The 18,092-nt window shown below is 33.9% G+C and overlaps 1 protein-coding gene across 1 annotated transcript in view; it reads left to right on the top strand.

Moving 5' to 3' along the window:
- Window positions 1-510: 510 nt before the first annotated feature.
- LOC108965131 overlaps window positions 511-18,092 on the top strand; it is a 269,251-nt gene continuing 251,669 nt past the window's right edge. The window contains exons 1-2 of the mRNA XM_018927350.1: window positions 511-1,482; window positions 10,837-11,229. The gene's annotated coding sequence lies outside the window, so the exon portion shown is untranslated. The remainder of the gene's footprint in view (window positions 1,483-10,836; window positions 11,230-18,092) is intronic.

Here is an 18,092-nt window from a genome sequence, read left to right as displayed (position 1 = left end):
TCGGCAACACTCTTCGCCAAGCAGCCCACGCGTCACACATTAAATTCGCCTCTAAACTGTGGCATACTTTTAGGCAAACTCTATCACACACTGACTACGCAGAACAGCTGTTCACATATAACATTTCAGTCGCTCTTCGCCGCACACAACAACTTCGCTGTTGCTAAAACACACAAAAGAGAGTTTCGCAATGGCAAGCAGCAGCTGAATTGGACACGAAAGAGAGCACACTGCTAAATGCACTGAGTGGCATTGCCAGCTGCAAACAACTCCGCCGTCTACACTTACCAGCGCGCTACTATATTAAAACAACTACAACGCTTCATGTGCCATAACAGCTGGCTGAAAACTCGACCTGACGCTGCTACTGCGACGGCGACCGCGTAGTACACACTGCTGCTACCTTCGTCATTCGTACGCCTCTGGCTCGGCTCTAGCGCTGTTGTTTCTGCTGCCGCTGCTGCGGCCGTGCCAGCTGCCCGACACTTCAGTTGTTTCTTAAAAGCCGGTCGAAGCTGTTGTATGAAGTCGGTTAGTGCGCGATCGTTGTGGGAATTTTTATTTATTGGTGCTCGCTACAAACAATAACAACAACAACACGTTGTCGAAGTGAAGTGCATACGAATTTTTTCGACTTACGAAGTTTTAAAGAAGTGCAGCGCAGTGAATTTGGCTTTCTTATGCGGGAAAGTGTCACAAAAATAAAAGAATTGGCGCAAAAAAATTACAATTGCTCCCATTTATGTTTACATTTGCATGTGGAGCCAGGAAAAAAATAATAATTTTCCGCTGTGAAAGGTGAATAATACAAAGCGCATACGAAGTGATGTAAAGCAACAAACGAAATTAAAGTGAAGTACCTACATATTTAACGACACCAAAAGTGACGATGCCGAGGCCAAAGAATAAGCAAAGGCAGTAAGTGAAGAGAAGTGAAAGAAAGTAACACGAAACTAGTGTGTTTGGGTAGCAAAAACGAGGAAGAAGCAGAAGACAAGCAAAGCAGATATCGAAAATGTAGAAGTGTGGAGGCGCAGTGCAAATGCAATTGGAGTAAATACATACATACAAACATATGTACATATGTATATGCATGAGTGTTATTCAAGCGAATGAGTACAGTGATGCGCTTTGCAATTGTTACAATTTAATTGGAGTGCTCAACAAATGAGGTGAAAAACAATAACAAAACATCAACAAAAAAGTATAATAACAAAGAATACAAAAAAAAAAAAATGCTGTAAATCAAGTGGTATTAATGTGAGGAGCGGAAAGTATAATTGAAACAAAGTAAAAAAAAAAAATTAATAAAGTGAAAAATTTTTAAACAAAGTTGAAAAAAAATTAAACAAAGTGCAAAGAAAAAAAAAATTGCAAATGCTATAATAATTGTCTGAATAAATAAGTGGAATAATTGCAAATTGGCAGCTAGCTTGTGTTAGTGCTAATGAAAACATGCAAATTAATATTCAAACATAAAAGGTAAATAAATATACTATAAGTATGTAGCGGTATGCATTTAATTAAAAATATAGTGAAGTAGCGTACATATTTGACATTGAAGGGTTAATTATTTCACAACAAATTAAAATAAAAAATAAATTAAGTTAATACAAATAACGTCTGAAATGAAGTTATAATTTAGTTTTTTATGATAATTAATTTTCCTTCTGACAGCATATTGCAATAAGTCAGCTTTAGCATTTATAGCCGGTTTCGAACTGCCACCAGAGTCAGGATTTTGTTATGTATCAAACATACATACCTATGCACATATAATACTTGTTAAGTATCAAACACATCTGTAGTGAAAGGCACGAATATCCTAATGTTTTTAGAAATTTTTTTAACAATGTGATAAAAAATAAATAAAAATTGACAAATAAATATAATAAACAGCCTAACCTAAAAATTAAAATTAATCAAAATTAAATTAACATTAAAAATACAATATAAAAAACTATTAAGACAAAGCCTTCACAAATGCATTTCTTACAGTTGTTGTTGTTGTTGTTGTTGTAACGTTTATCTACTCCCCATTAGGGACGGACCATAGGAGAACGTTGTCACATGTGTAGGTTAGCTGGGTATGCTAAGGTTGTTGTTGTTGTTGTTGTAACGTTTATCTACTCCCCATTAGGGACGGACCATAGGAGAACGTTGTCACATGTGTAGGTTAGCTGGGTATGCTAAGGCGTGGTTGGAATCATGCGGGTACATACATACATATGTACATATTTTTGGTGTGTTGTGTTTTTTCGGAGATCTAACCCCGTTTGGATCGATACATTTTAGATTTTTAGTCTTTTACCCGATATATTGTTGTTGCTGTAGCGGGAGAATTATGCCAAGTTGACAATTCTTGACCGGATAAATGGTACTGGTACGTTCTGATTACGTCACGTTTTCACGACTGCCGTGGGAACGGTTTTTTATCGGTCAACTCCTGTGGTATCTAAATGTTATGTGTAGATCTGTTTTGATCCAAGCAATTTGTTCGGAGATTGTAGCACTGCTTTGGAAAATAATTTATGAACAATTTATTTTGTCAAACGAAAAATTTTTACTTACAAAAATTTGATTTTGAGTAATATGCTATAGCAGTCCAATTTGTTTCTGTGCCAAATTTATTCTGTGCCAAATTATATGAAGATACCTTGTCAAATAAAATAGTTTTCTATATAAAAACTTCAATTTGATCGGTATATTATTGTGACAGCAATAAGCTATGTTTGTCGAAATTTGTTCGGAGATTGTAGGAGTGTATTCGACATTGAATATTCTGTCTAATCTTGTGAAAATAAAAATAAGAAAGTTTTCCAAACAAGAGCGTCAATTTGTTAAGAAACTTTGTATGATAGCTATAAACTATAGTTGTCCGATCATCGGAGATTTGTAGCATCATCTTTAACAATACCTCAAAAAAAACAAAAGATCTTGTCATATAAAAAAGTTTTCCAAACAAGAACTTTATTTTGATCGTTCAGTTTGTATGATAGCTGCAGACTATCTGATGTGAACATTTCCAACAAATGAGAGCTCTTCTTAGAGAGTAACGAATGTATACAAAATTTCAGATCCGCATATTAAAAACGGAAGGACGAGTTCACAATAATGTACGAGGTGTGTTCAGTAAAATTAAATATATAAACTTTTGCTGCTTCGGGACTCCAATTGTCAAAATTTCAAGTTTAGTCATAGCTTACTTTGACTGTAGTAGCTTCTCAACTTATACGTATTTTTATAAGGTTATCTATTTTCGTTTGTTAAAAATTCACTTTTCGTTGCTGGTTCCTGAATTCTTGGGCAAAACCAATACTATAACCATGTCCCAGCCTCCATATCTGTCAGACATGGCTTCGTATGACTAAGTGATACTTCAGTAATTTGGTTGGCAAACTGTTGATTTATAGTTAGAGTTTTAGAGAAATCTTTGAAAGAAACAAATCCTACAAAACTTTACTTTGGTATATACTTCGATTGGATAGAATATTTTAGTATAACATCGGTCTCTAAACATTGGTTCGAAGATGAACTTTACTGGTGGTTGGTACTTTAGTATAAAACAAGTTAAGATTGAGGTTATTAAAACATTTAACTGCTCAATAATAACCATAAATTGAATATAATTCTTAATTTGCATATTCTTAAGCTGGTCACAGTCCGTAAAACGGCTTCTTGGTCTATGAGAAAAACTTCAAAAATATATTATACACAATTTTCAATCTCTTATTATCATCCTTAGAATAAATTTTCCAACAGAACATAACAACAAAAGTACATCCTCAAGTTCAGACGACGGTATATGTACATTAACATAGTTTTTACAGCTACTAAAAGTAATAACAAGCAAGAGGTCAAAAGCAAAAAAATCAACAAAATTCAGTTTTTGTAGAAATACACCAAGCTATATACACACATACATATTATAAAAATATACATATGTATGCCGTACAACATTAACTTATATGTACACATCAGCTCATCTCAGCGCTCCACAGCAAAACTAAATTCTCACCTGCATCTATTAAAATAAATGAATATTTTAATGGTTGAGGTAAACGTTTATTGTACACAATTTAAATAATAATTAAAATAGAATTGTCTGAACCATTCGAAACGATTGCCTTTTAAGTGCATATGGATGCAGTGACTAAAGCAACACAGCAAACCCGTACGTTGCGGTTATCCCCAGCACCTCTCATGCCATATGCCACCGCATTCGCGTCGTGACCACCGTTGAACCGACTGGATCAACCGGTTTACAAATACACACACATAAATCTTTGTACAACCCTGTTTGTGGGTATGTGTTTGCGTGTGTCTGAGCAAATATTGAATTGTCTGCGACCACAACCAGTCGGAGGCACATGCAGTCAACCAGTCAAATGTCAGCTAGTCAGCCAGAAAACCTAAGTAATAACCAACAAAAGACACAGACAACAGAGCGTGCAACTTCGTGCAGCTTCATTTGTGGCAGTTGCAAGCACTTTGTTCCAGCTTTGTAGCGAGGCAAATACTGAAGCGCAAGCAAGCGTGGATTTTCATGCAAAATTGCATTTAGATATGTATTTATATGGAAAAAATTTATTAAAAAAATAATATTATAAAAAAATGTATATATCTATCGCGTGTCTAGAGAATGTGTGTACTCGTAGCTTTACGTCATTGCAAAATGCCAATTATATTTTTCTATTTTTTCCCCATTACGTATAACATGTTTTGTTTTTCTAATGTACTTGTTGGGTTGCTGTGTCCAGCAGTGCCAGTCCATCGTCGAAATAATAATTTCCAACGTTCACTCAATCTAAAATATTTGCATGGCCCCTCCCGGTGCTCGTCGCCACTCGACTTCGCAAGCACGCGCTTTGTTTTTGTTTTCCCAACTGCTTTAGTCGAATGCACTGCTTCGGGTATTTATTTATTTTAATTTATTATTGCATTATTCCAGTTTTTGTTTGCCCACTCCGTTATGCTTTGCTTGCTAAGAAATACAATTACTTTTATTTCTATTTATACCAGATGTTTTTGTTGCTACTATTAATATACTATACTTGTGACTGGCGGAACTATTCGCTTGATTAAGGCGAAGCAAAGAAAATATTCAAATACCGCGAAATAGTTGCAAAAAGTATATGGAATAAAAAGTTTACTAAATATCACATGCTGTATATGTTTACTGTTATTTTTGCGTAATTTTTTTTTTTGTTTACGTAGTGCTGCTATTCATAAAAATTAGTCACCAAAGCGTATGAAAAATATTGCAACCAAAACATTAATGAGTTAAATGATAAAAATTAAATAATAATCGAATTAAGAAATTTTACGCTAATTATGTACATAAATWTAATAGAAAATGTAATGAATGGTTATAAAAAAGATAGACATAACTAAATAAATACTAAAAAAAAAATATAAAATATTAATATAAATATAATATATACAGAGGTTCACAGCGCACGCAGTTATTTTAGATCTTTGTCGTATTTTGTCAATAGATGTGCTGCTGTCTCAGCCGGGTTCCTTTCTGCTATTTATAATTTTCTTGATCGCGCATCAAAACCCACAAAAAAAAAAAAAAATTAAGAATGGGTCCACGGGCGCTAGAATCGACAGAAATAGTTTTAAATCTTTTTTAAGGGTGTAATGGTTTTAAAACTTTGTATTGTTACAAACATACACTATTAAAAAAGAAATTCTGAAATTTTTGGAAAAAGATATTTTAAACTCGGCCATTGCGGCATTTCCGGTGACTTCGTGTTTTAGTTAAAACCTTAACTTAGAACTTGGACGAAGGAAAAAAACTGAAAATTGTATTTTTGGCAGACATTTTTACAAAAAAATTGAAATTTTACGGGATTTTTCTTTTTTCAAATAGTTGTAATCGAAAAAAATCCTCCGTCCAAGTCTATAAGTATTATATCTCAAAGACCAATTTAAATTTCATAAATATCGGTTGAGTAGTTCTCTAGAAATATTGCCGAGCGACTTTAAAAACACATTTTCGAGGAAAACGCGTTTAAATACGGCACTTAGCTTAGCTAACCTCGAGCGCACAAGTTCTCAAGGCTGTATCTCCGAAACTGTTACTCGGATCAACTTGAAAACAATATTCAAGAGGTGTTGTAGAATTTAATAAGACAATAAAAAGATGTTGAAATTAGCAGATTAGTATTCTAAGCGAACTGAAAACGGTGTATAGTCAACCAGAGTTCGAAAATCTTTATATTGATTATAAGAGAGCTAAATAAGGTGTTGACTCGATTTTACGCGTTTTTGTCTCAAGAACACACTATTATCCGGAAAAACAATTTCTCTCACCATTTTTTGTTTATAAAATCGGTCAAGTTGTTTCTAATATATAAAATAACACCTAAAAGTGGGTGGTGTAGGATGATTACTTTCAGGAAGTTTAGCTGAAATAGCTACAGTAGCTTTTGAGATATGCTCCTTGAACCTGTTCGAGATCGGCAGCACGCCTTGCAATGCCAATCCTCTTTGTGTGCCAAGTAACAAGAGTACCAAGTTTCATTAAGATATACACGGTCAGACAGTCACCTGGATTTCAACACGTTTCGTTATCCTGATCATTGATTTATTTACCTATGTACATGTACTTTACATGATTCCATATCTATCTCGATTAGTTTAAGATGTTAAAAACCACAGTTAGAAGGAAAAGCTCTTTAGGACCGTGTTGAGAGAGTATAAAAATATTCAAACAAAAAATACAAGTATGTGTAAATAGAAAATGTAAATAAAAAATGAGAAAAAAATATATATATTTTGTTTTTAAACATTGATAAATAAATTTATATTTTTTAAATAATAAAAATAAATAAATAAAATTATTATATTTATAATATCAAAAGGGTGCATTATTTAGTTCATAAACAATTTTATAAAGAAAGAATTAAAATTTTTTAAATATTTTATACGTAACAAACAAAAAAAAATTGCATTCAAAATAAATAATATAAATTACAAACATAAAAACAAAACAAAAACTAAATCAAATAAACATTTTATATAAAATGTTATATAAATGAACGCATGAGTCATAATGACAAAACAACTGACGAATCAACTATCAATTCATTACCGAACCGCTGCAAATGCAAACAACTGAGAAATTACTCCAACGTTTCAAAACTAAAGCACACCTCCAGCGAAATACGCAAAACAAAATGTGCCTGGACTGCAGCCCACGCGCTTACCTTTGCTCACCACCGCGCGGTACTCCAACACTTATCCGTTACTGTCTTTACTGTCCAACATCCCCCATTTGTTCGAACACTCGCCGCTAGCTTGCTGGATGAGTTATTCGGAAGCAGGCGCAAACCAGTTTTGAAGCGTCATCAGCAGCCAGCTCACACAATTCAATCCGCAAAAGATTTAAGCGACGCCTCATTGGGGCAACCAAACCAAAAGCAAATGAAAAACACATTCAAAATAAACTCAAATAAACAAAAGAAAAGTGCAAAACTAACGAAATCTCAAACGGGCGGCTTCGCAAAAACGACTGTCCAGCTTGCAAACAAGTACAGCAACAACAATAACGCCAAAAATGCTGCCAAAAACTTTGGCGCTGTGCAAAACCAAAGCAAAGCAAAGCAGCATTGCAATAAAAACGCACGCAATGAGCTAAAATATCTATAAATTAAAATGAAATAAACAACAAAGCGCCGCCGCCAAAACTTGTTTTTGAAAACACAGTGCACATATGTACACACATGTGTAATTGTTTGTATGTACATATGTGTGTTTATAGAAGCACGGACGCTGCTGTGCTGCTTATTGTGCTTTTGCTACCGTTGTTGTTGTATTTTTATTTGTTTTTGTGTCTCCTCCTTGTGCTTGTTTTCATCTGCACTTTTATTTATGCATTTTTGAATGTCTGTGTGTGTGTATTTCTATGTGTAATTCTTTATGTTTTTATACCCTTAACGGGATATATAGGGTAATCGAAAAAGTATTTTCCTATTTCTAATCAAACATCAACTTATTTTTTTATATTTATAATGAACTTTAATAAACCAAATACAATAAGTACCATTTTGATTAACCACTTTTTGCCATTTCTCCGCTAGAAGTATTATTCCGTCAGTCTTTTCTGGTTTCTCCTCGAAAGACTGCGATAAGTAATTTTCATAATTTTATCTTGAAGCCAACTTTACTTCATTCAAGGAGTTCTGCATTGACTGAAATGATTGGTAGTTCGATGGTGCAAGGTTAAGGCATAAGATGGATGCTTCAAAGCTTCCCAGCGAAGCTCTCTTAGTTTTTGCCAAGTCATCAAAGACACACACAGGTCTAGCGGTGTCCTGATGGCAGACGAAGCACTTTCTGTTGATCAGTTCTGGCCGTTTTTTCGATTGCTTGCTTCAATCATATCAGTTGTTGCCAGTAAAATTAAGAATCAATCGTTTGACCTGAATGGAACAGCTTATAGTTTATAATTCCTTTCCAATCCCACCAAACACTCAACATAATCTTTCGATTCCTCGTCAATCCTGGCTTTGCGACCATTTGTTGAGCTTCACCACGCTTGGACCATGATGTTTTTCGCACATTATTGTCGTATTTGATCCACATTTCGTTTCCTGTTACCTTTCGCTTCAGAAATTATTCCATTTCATTTCGTTTCAGCAAAAAAAAATCGCAGATGTTAATTCGGTCCATTAAAATTTTCTGAAATTTTACCAGGTCCTTTCCTCCAAGAAAATTATCACTTCTAGGCATCGACGACATCGGATCTCTAAAGCACAAGGCTGTCATACAAACTGTCCGATCAATGTCTAAATTAAAGTAAGGGTGTAATCTCTGAAGGCAGTCCGTAGATCGTATTACTCTACCATTTAGCTGCCATACAACTGGCCGATCCTTCTCAAGTCTTTGTAAGAAAAACTTTTTTATTTGACCAGATATATTCACGAAATTTGACTCAGATTATTATCTAAAGCAACGATACAATCCCAAAAAGTATTGCTCAGATCTCGGACCACTATAGCAAATAGATGTCATACAAACTGACCGAACAAAATCAACATAAAGATATTTTAATACCGTTTTATCTCATAAGTAATGCACCTCTGTGGGGTAACATAGCTTCAGTGCAACCGCAGTCGATGCCCTTCTTTTTGTTGTTGTTATTGTCAGTGATTTTGCTGCTATTTATTACCTTTATCTCATACTCACTTTGCTGATTTGTGTTGTATTTGTTCTGCTGCACTTCATTATTTTCCCCCTTTTATGCTTCTTCTTCTATTTTTCATTCTAAATTTCTTTTCTTCTTCAATTTTTTTTCCTTTTTGTTTTTTCTTTTTATTTATATTTTTTTTATATTTAATTTTGTTGTTTTCATTTTTTTATTATCATTTTTATTGTTATTTTAAAAAGCAGTAGCAACAACGTCAGTTCTTGCTTGCTTTGCGCTACCTTCGCGCTTACTACTATCACGTTGTTGTTGTTCTTGTTGTTGCTCTGCTGCTCCGTTTCTTTTCTTAGCTCTATGCTCTGCTGCTGTCATTCTTCAGATGTAGCCTTTCCAAGTGTTGTCATTTAATGCAAGTAGTTGCCTGGCTTTGCGGATTTATGGTTGTTGTTGTCGTTGTTGTTGTCTTACCTCTGCTGCGTGGCAGGCTGACTGGCTGTCGTTCCTCGCTTTGTCCACTCGCTTAACTTCATATACATATGTATGCCTGTGTAAGCATTTATGTATGGTCTACCAGGCTGCTTTGTCAAGCATACAAAAACAAAAACAACAATAATAATAATAATGACAACAAAAACCACACTCATCTGCTGGCATTATTTATGCGCAGCAGTTGCCTGCACCCGCGCGTTTTCACCCAAACAAGACACTAAGTTGTTGTTGTTGTTTTTTCTCGTTCACCTTTCTAGCATTCACTTTAATTTTTTTTTACCACTGCTTCTTTTATGTCTTTTTTCGTTGTGTTCTTAACGCGTTTCTTGCTTTGTGCACTTTATTTCAACCACTCTGCCGCTTCTTCAACTAATTCCTTCGGTTGCAAACACACACACACACACACACGCATTCTCAACATACACATAGAAGCCACCACTTGATTGCATATTCTTCTGCTTCTTTTTCTTGTGTCTTGCGCCTTTGTGTCCATAAACTCCTGCTGCTTCGTCTTCTACTACTGCCGTTTCAATGTTAGTTGTTGCTGTTGTTGTTGTTGTTGAGTTCTTTGGTGGTTGCTGTACCCATAATGTTGCTGCAGCTTCTTCGCCGCCTGTATCTCTGCTTGCTTTTTTAACGACGGTTTCTTCGTCGTCTACTCCTGCAATCTCGAGATTGTATACCACCATCCACTTAGATTGTCTTCGCACACACACACACACTCATGTATGTGTACATTCATACTTCTTCTTTATTGTTTTGCCCATGTTTTTGTTTTGCTTGGCTCTTCTCTTCAATGCATTCTTCGTTAGCGCTATGCCTTTTCCTTTTTCGGCTGGTCAATCACTTCAATCTCCAAGCCATTGCCTGTGCCTCCAACACATGAAGACACTTTAAAGAATTGTACGACCAAATTTGTCTGGCTTTCCAATCTGTTGCTGCAGTCGCGGACTCGAATGCAATTCCTTTTTGGTTTTTGTATTAGTATTCTTTTTCTTAATATTTTAGCAAGTCTTGAGTTCTTTTTCGTACTATCACGTATTTACTTGCTCTCCATACTATAAACATATATGTACATATACGTAAGCTTATTTAAATACTTTAATATATAACCTAAAACAACAACATGCCACCATTCCAACAGGTGTTAATTAAAATATGTATTTTTCTCTTTCCTTTTTCTTTTCCAGCAATTCTTGACACCTTTAATGCGAAATCTCTCCAATTGTCTGGTTGAACGCGCAATTCGTCTTTATTGCAACAAAAGCAAAAAACAAAGAATTCTCCATAAAGTGCTTACAGAAACGTGTTATTTAAGCGGTGTGAATATATAAATACACACACTCACATACATACATATGTATATGGTGTATACTGGTGCTTGTGTGCTTAAGGTTAAACCAACAGTTACTCGGGATCGATTGCATTTTTGTGGATTTAAGCAAAATTTTAAATTCGTTGGAAAATAAATTCGTTAAGTGGTGGCTTGTATGAGCAATATTTGTGCAGATTATATACACACACATACAAACATACATATGCATATGTGAATGTGCAGCGAGACAACAGGTTGTTTGCTTGTGGTGAGTAACAAGTTACCGTTTTTTAATTTTTATGAATTTCGCTAATGCAAAAATATTTAAAAAAATATATATTTATAAAAATGTATTAATAATTTTTAAGAGCCGGAAAAAGGTGAGTTCTTATTCGTACATATTGAAAGGCCCGTATTTCCTGAACTGGTTCGGTAGGGGATGGCTCTTTCGGCAATGTTATCTGCTATTTTGTTTCCTGGAATGTCCAGCAACCACTATATCTGTCAAATTGCTTTAATTGACGTCGATAGCCGACCTCTACATATACTGATATTATTTATGACTTTTCCTGCATTATTAGCTATTTCAGCAGCTCTTCTGACTTGGAACTTGGACTTCTGCCTGGAAAATACTACAGTATTACCGCAGCTTAAGGAGTCGCATCAGATCTAGCTCACCGCAGTAGATCCCACTGCAGCAGCCATTCTGTTGTGGTCGTTATTAAAACTGATCCCCGAAGCCCGAAAATCACACTTCTAGAGTTGTAGACACATTCTTTGTGTTGCCAGAACTCCATATCCTCAGGTATAGACAGAGTGCCATAAGCTCATCTAAAGTTCGCTTAGAGGATGTGTTTCGAATAGTTCCTATTTCCGCATAAAATAAATGTAATATTACAAATCTCGCTCTTAGCACCTACTTTTTAGTATTTTCTGTATTTGTCAACTGGTTCTAGATGACCCTGGGTTCATTTGAATATCCTTTTTTATTGTGAATACAATTTGAAAAACTTTGGGGAACGAAACTTTTTTTTATATTTGCACAACAAAATGACGAATTTTTAATAATTTTATTATAGTTTCTTAAGAAAAATGATCCCAAAATGCACTTTCATACACAAAACCTTTTTTTCAGCTTATCTTTTAATACATATTATTTCGTTATTCTTTGAATACAGCATTAATCATATGGTTCAGCTTAATTTTAAACTTTTGTAGCATTTTCATTTACTTCTTTGAGTAACTCGAGCAATATAGAAATTATTTGATTTCGTTGAGCTCTCGTAATATCTGAGGGCTGTTGATGTAATGCTGACGTTTTCAAATATCCTCACAGAAATATATCGGGGTTTTCAAATCTAGTAATTTGGAAAATATGCCGATTTTTGTTTGCAATAAGTTTATTCGAAAAGTGGCATGGTGTGTTGTATTCTTGAATGTTGTAACTGCCATGCTCTTTTACACATATGCTAGGCCACACAATGACTTTTTCATTTAGTTTTAAGATACTCTTGGGTCATGAAGGGGTGAAGTGATTCATGTATGTGTGAATTTTTTCCCCATAGTAAAACTTGATACTAGATTTCATATATCACAATACTCATTGCTTGTGTGTATAATAATCATATCGTTTCACTAGGATGAACCATCGTAACTGCTCTCAAGTTTTATACCTATTACGCATCCGTATATTACTTATTCATTATTTATATCTATATTTGTAGCTAAATATTTGATTTCATATCAGGGGCAAAATATGCAAATGCAATTGATAAATATCATATTGACAGATTTATATAACCCATCACAACAAATTATTTATGAACGTTTTTTGTTTAAGTTTGATACGAAACTTCAAAATGGTTGAAAGCATTACATTTTTTCTTTTTCACTAAAATGTCCGCAATGCATTTAAGCCTTTCAAAAAACAAAATCGAAGCTTTTCATATCCAGTTATCAATTGATATCTATTATCAGCAAAAATCACATTTCCGTCCAACGACCATTAATATTTACTTAACACGATTTTATCACTGCAAATGTTAAATATTTATTATTGACACAGCATGATGAAAAAGGTTGATTATCTGTGCTACACAAAACAAAAAAAAAAAAATCCAAAAAATTAAATAGAATAAAGTGCAGTATAATAAATAATGTGTCCCACGGCGGTGCCCGTAGGTGTTTGCATGCAGTGGTCGTAAAATGTGGAAATATAAATAATTCTTTGGAAAAAATGCTTATTTATGGATATAAGTACTTTATTAAATATACGCCTATGTGTGTATGTAATATTTGTATTCCCGGAAAAAGGAGTCATTTTGCCGATTAAAATGGCTAATTAACCGATTACAGCCTTCAGCCTTGAGGGGAAATTTGCGTTGACTTCTTATAGGCATAATTAGGGTGAGCCATTCGTTTACAATATTCTTTTTCTGCAAAATATTTTCTGAATAATATTAGTCTTTGCTTTATTTCAAAATGAGTTTCCAATTCAACTTTTATATTAGGGTGATACATATAATTTCAGGGTATATAAGTTAGGTTTAATAATACAGAAAAAACGACTTATCTATATATCCAGATCTTGTAGTTTCTGTGATTTTTAAAGTGCAATATTTTTTCAAGCCAGTCGCGTTATTTATATAAGAGATTTTTAGACGCTCCTAATTTTTTCTTCGCAAAAATTTTTTTCTAATTGAAAACATGATAGTGTTTATATTTTGTATATATTATTTTATGACATTTATACCAGTTTGTGAGAATTATACCAGTTGTTCGATTCGTTTGTGGGTATAATTTGTTATTCACTCTTCTTTTAATTACAACATCTGATATAAGTTATACCAGTTTATATAAATTATACCAGTTGTTGTTCGTTTCACTGTCCTCCAAATATTTTTGCATATTCTCACTTTCTATTCTTTTTCTACCCGTTTCTGAAAGTATATGAGAGTTATACCAGTTAACAATTCAACTGATTAAAATTGGTCTTAAATAGATTATGTTGCTTTCTTAGCTTCTTTAATTAGGTTTATATAAGTTTACAATTTCTTTGTTTTAAAATTTCGGTTTGGGTCATTTGGTTGCTTACTATTGCAAAAAAAAATGGGTTGCGCGAAAATATTAAAATAATAGGTATTATTAAATAGTAATACATTTCAGTTTTGTATTTTTTTTATCCTTGACTTATCAACTGTTTTTATTTTTCAACACAGCCAAACCAAAATGGTATATTTCTATTAAATATCCATCTGATTATACCACTTTATCTGATTTCAATCAGTTTATGTTCGTTTCGTGAGTTATACCAATTTATATTAATTATACCAATTGTTTATTTCGTCGCAACTAAAATATTTTTGTAAATAACCTGTTGCTAACACCTCTTTTTTAATTATACCTTTTAATATAAGTTATACCAGTTGTAGTTCCTTTCGATGCTCTCTAAGGTTTTTCGGATATTTCTACTATCTATTCCATTTCAACATTTTAATGGAAGTATATGAGACTTATACCAGTTCTTTCCTCATTTCTACGTAGCTTAAAATTTGCTAAACCATTTTTTTTCCTTTGTAGATTGAGGGATTTTTTTCGACTCATCAACTTTTTTTAATTTAATTCGATCAAACGAAAGTGGTCAAGTCTTTTAATGCATATTAATATATTTTCCAACTCATAATTTCAAATCGAAAATTCATTTTCTTTTATCTTATCGTCTTCCAAAACCTTCTTTATTCAATGTGATTAAAAAGAAAAAAATTTTAATATTTTTAGACCATCTCAATGCGAAAAGGATGAAATTATTATTATGTGGTGTTATGAAATAAGGTGTTGCTTTTATAAAAAAAAATTATTATGATTTTTGTCAATCGATTTCTTTTTTGCGTGTATGTGAACTGGTATAAAATATGATTGCTATTAAATACAAGTGATATATTCACAAAAACAACAAATATGTGTACGTAGATATGTATTTATCACATACTATAAATATATATATTTTTTTCATAATCGAGCAGTGAATTTCTCAGTAAAAACAAACTCCAATCGAAGATACGCGCATTCGGAAATATTTCCTTTTTAATACTTGATGGTTGCCAAAGCCATTACACCGCGAAGCTAACCGCCAAGGTAAGGCGTGCAATCCCCTTTTTGTGCACACAAACACCGGCAACTATGGCAGCAACAACAATGTTGCAGGTGTACATATAATAATTTAATATTTGCTCGCACATTCACTTTTTATTTAACTTGTACTTGAGTAACGGCAACGCACGGCACGGCTTGGCAGCCAGAACGTTTTGCCGTCATGATTTGCTCATTTGTTGGTTCATTCGTTCTTCGTATTCTCTTTTATTATCGGTTATCAACTTTACATTAAATATCCGCCGCACCTCTTTTGCCCCGAGGCTCGTAAGTGCTGAATAAGAAGCCAGCAACAACGACAAAGCAAGCCGGTGCTGGTTCCGATGCCGCGGTGTAGCGTCTTATCACGCCCGCCAGCGTGAGTATCTAAGCGATAGACTTTTGTGGATATGTATGTATTTTTGTATGTATCTCTAAGTACACTGAAGCGCAAGTAGAACACACGGCGCAGTGCAGAAGGTATAGAATACATTCATACCTACTCATACTTAAAATACATATGTATATATTGGTGCAAACAACCAGCATATCGCGCACAAACAAACACGCTTCTCAATTCAATTCTTTTTTTCCGAATTTTTTTTCGTTTGAAACTTTTGCTAGCGTTATCAATCTTTGGCCCGATTCGTTGCCGGCCCGCATGTGAGGAAGTCTTTTTCAACCAATTTAATTTTCTTTCGTTTTGTTATAGTCGTTTTCTTTTTTTTTTTTGCTCCTCTGCGTTTCTTGTTTGTGCTGCACTTTTTTTTCGCTTGCCGCTATTGATTTTATTCCGTGTTATCAGCGAAAATGCGATTTGTGGTGGCTTGAAAAAAAAAATTGATTGCGGGATGCTACTTAGAAATACTTGCAACATAGGCACCTATCTGCATAATTTATACATATGTACATATACGAGGTGTGTTCAAAAAGTATCGCGAATTTTGTGTTTTTTCAAAAATTATTTATTTATTCATGAATACCTATTTTGTCCTCTTCAAAGTAATCCCCATGAGATATTATACACTTGTGCCAACGGTTTTTCCAACCCTCGAAGCACTTCAAAAAAGCATTTTTTTTTTTATCTTCTTCAGCTCTTCCTTCGATGCCGTCTTTATCTCGTCAAGAGAAGCGTAACGTCGTCCTTTCATTGGCCTCTTCAGTTTAGGGAAGAGGAACAAATCACAGGGGCCAGATCTGGGGAATACGGTGGCTGCGGCATCATTAGTGTGTTGTTTTTGGCTAAAAAGTCGCGCACAAACAACGATGAGTGAGCAGGGGCGTTATCGTGGTGCAAAGGCCAATTTTTATCACATCTTCTCGGCCTTCTGAGAACATTTTGTAATTTCGTTTTTCACAAAAAATTTGATACAGGTTCTTTGATCCATTTTTTTTGAATAGGTAAAAATCGAAGACGATGTAAAACATGTGCAAGCAAAGCAGCTGTCAACAATTAAATGATCATTCAAAATGGCCGAGCTTGTCGGCATAAGTGAGAGACATGAGTACCAAAAATTAAAAATTCGCGATACTTTTTGAACACACCTCGTATATGTATATATACATAAGTATATACAACGGGGGAGGTGTGTGTGCGCTGCATTAGCGTTCTCATCGCGGAATTTCGCCTGAAAGCTAATGTCTGCACAAATCTAGAGTATGCGGGTACCCGTTGTCTGACGGTGTGTGATTATTTGGGTTATTGTATCACTGAGAAAAATTGCAAAGTATTGTGAATTGAATAAAAAAATACATACAAACCAAATTTTAAAATAATTTAAATAGTAATTAAAAAAAACAACAAATTAATTCGAATTTGTGTAGAATAATTTTTTCTCCAACAAAGACTAAATCCTACTTTGCAAATTAGTGGCACCTTCGACAGATAATGACAAACCTTCCACTATGTATTTCTGTCATGAAAAGTATTCATAAAAATAATCCATTATCCTATCCAAGTTGACTTAAAACCTTTTGGTTCCTCTGTTTGTAAGGTAGCCAATGATTTATTACCGTGCCTTCCAAATATTCATGATTCTTTTTTACTTCTTCTTCTTTTTTGACGTAMGGATTATACTATATTTACATAAAACTATAACAATTTCCTTTTTAAATATTAACTTTTCTCTAAAATATTTACATAAATGCAGTATAATTTTGTTTTTGAGTCCTTTGACTGGAACCACTGACATAAGTATTTCATAGTAAAGCGCATTCCACTTCACTACACAATGGTACACTCAGTTTTTGGCGATCACCTATCAAAAATTCAACCTTTGAACCTGACCGTAAAGTGGCATTGGTTGAAGAGATTATTGCCCCATAGCCCTATCACTTCTTTTCTGTATTCGAGGGAATCCAAGACTATATGTTTTGAGCACTCTGCTCTTTGCTTACAGAAGCGACACAGATCCGTGGAACAGTCAGTTTTGCTTATAGTTACATGGTAACAGTGGTGAAAATATCTGTCAGAAATTATGTAGTTTAAAATACTTTCTAACGAAATAACTATATATATTGAAATTATTCTATGATTATTCATATAGAAAATATCCTGGAAATTTCAACTAAATATCGTATTCTGAAAAATCTGTTTAACAACCGTTGTATGAGCTTTCCGTTTCAGTTCCATGAATATACAAATATTTTGGCTGATAAAAATCAAAACGATTTATCAATTAAAGATAAGATAAGCTGTAGAGTTATTCCAAATGGCCAGCGCCAAAAAATTTAAACAAAAAGTAAGGAAAGTACTAAGTACGGGTATAATCGAATATTTCATACTTTTATAACTTGCAATAATTAAAGCCAAGGAATTTTGGGTTCTAGGATGATTTTGCACCTGATTTTATTCATTCTAATCACAAATATGCACCGTTATAAGAAACACACGCTCTCCACTTAATTGAGGTAGCTCATTTATTATCCCATTTATGGTGTACCTGTATAAAGTCAACCGGAAGTTAGAAAAACCTTATACATATGTATAAGGTATATGGGGGC

The sequence above is a fragment of the Bactrocera latifrons genome, unplaced genomic scaffold, assembly GCF_001853355.1.
Source record: "Bactrocera latifrons isolate USDA-ARS-PBARC rearing strain unplaced genomic scaffold, ASM185335v1 scaffold_134, whole genome shotgun sequence".
Classification (NCBI taxonomy): domain Eukaryota; kingdom Metazoa; phylum Arthropoda; class Insecta; order Diptera; family Tephritidae; genus Bactrocera; species Bactrocera latifrons.
The sequence above is the reverse complement of the archived record's forward strand: the minus strand, read 5'-3'. Positions and strand labels throughout refer to the sequence as shown.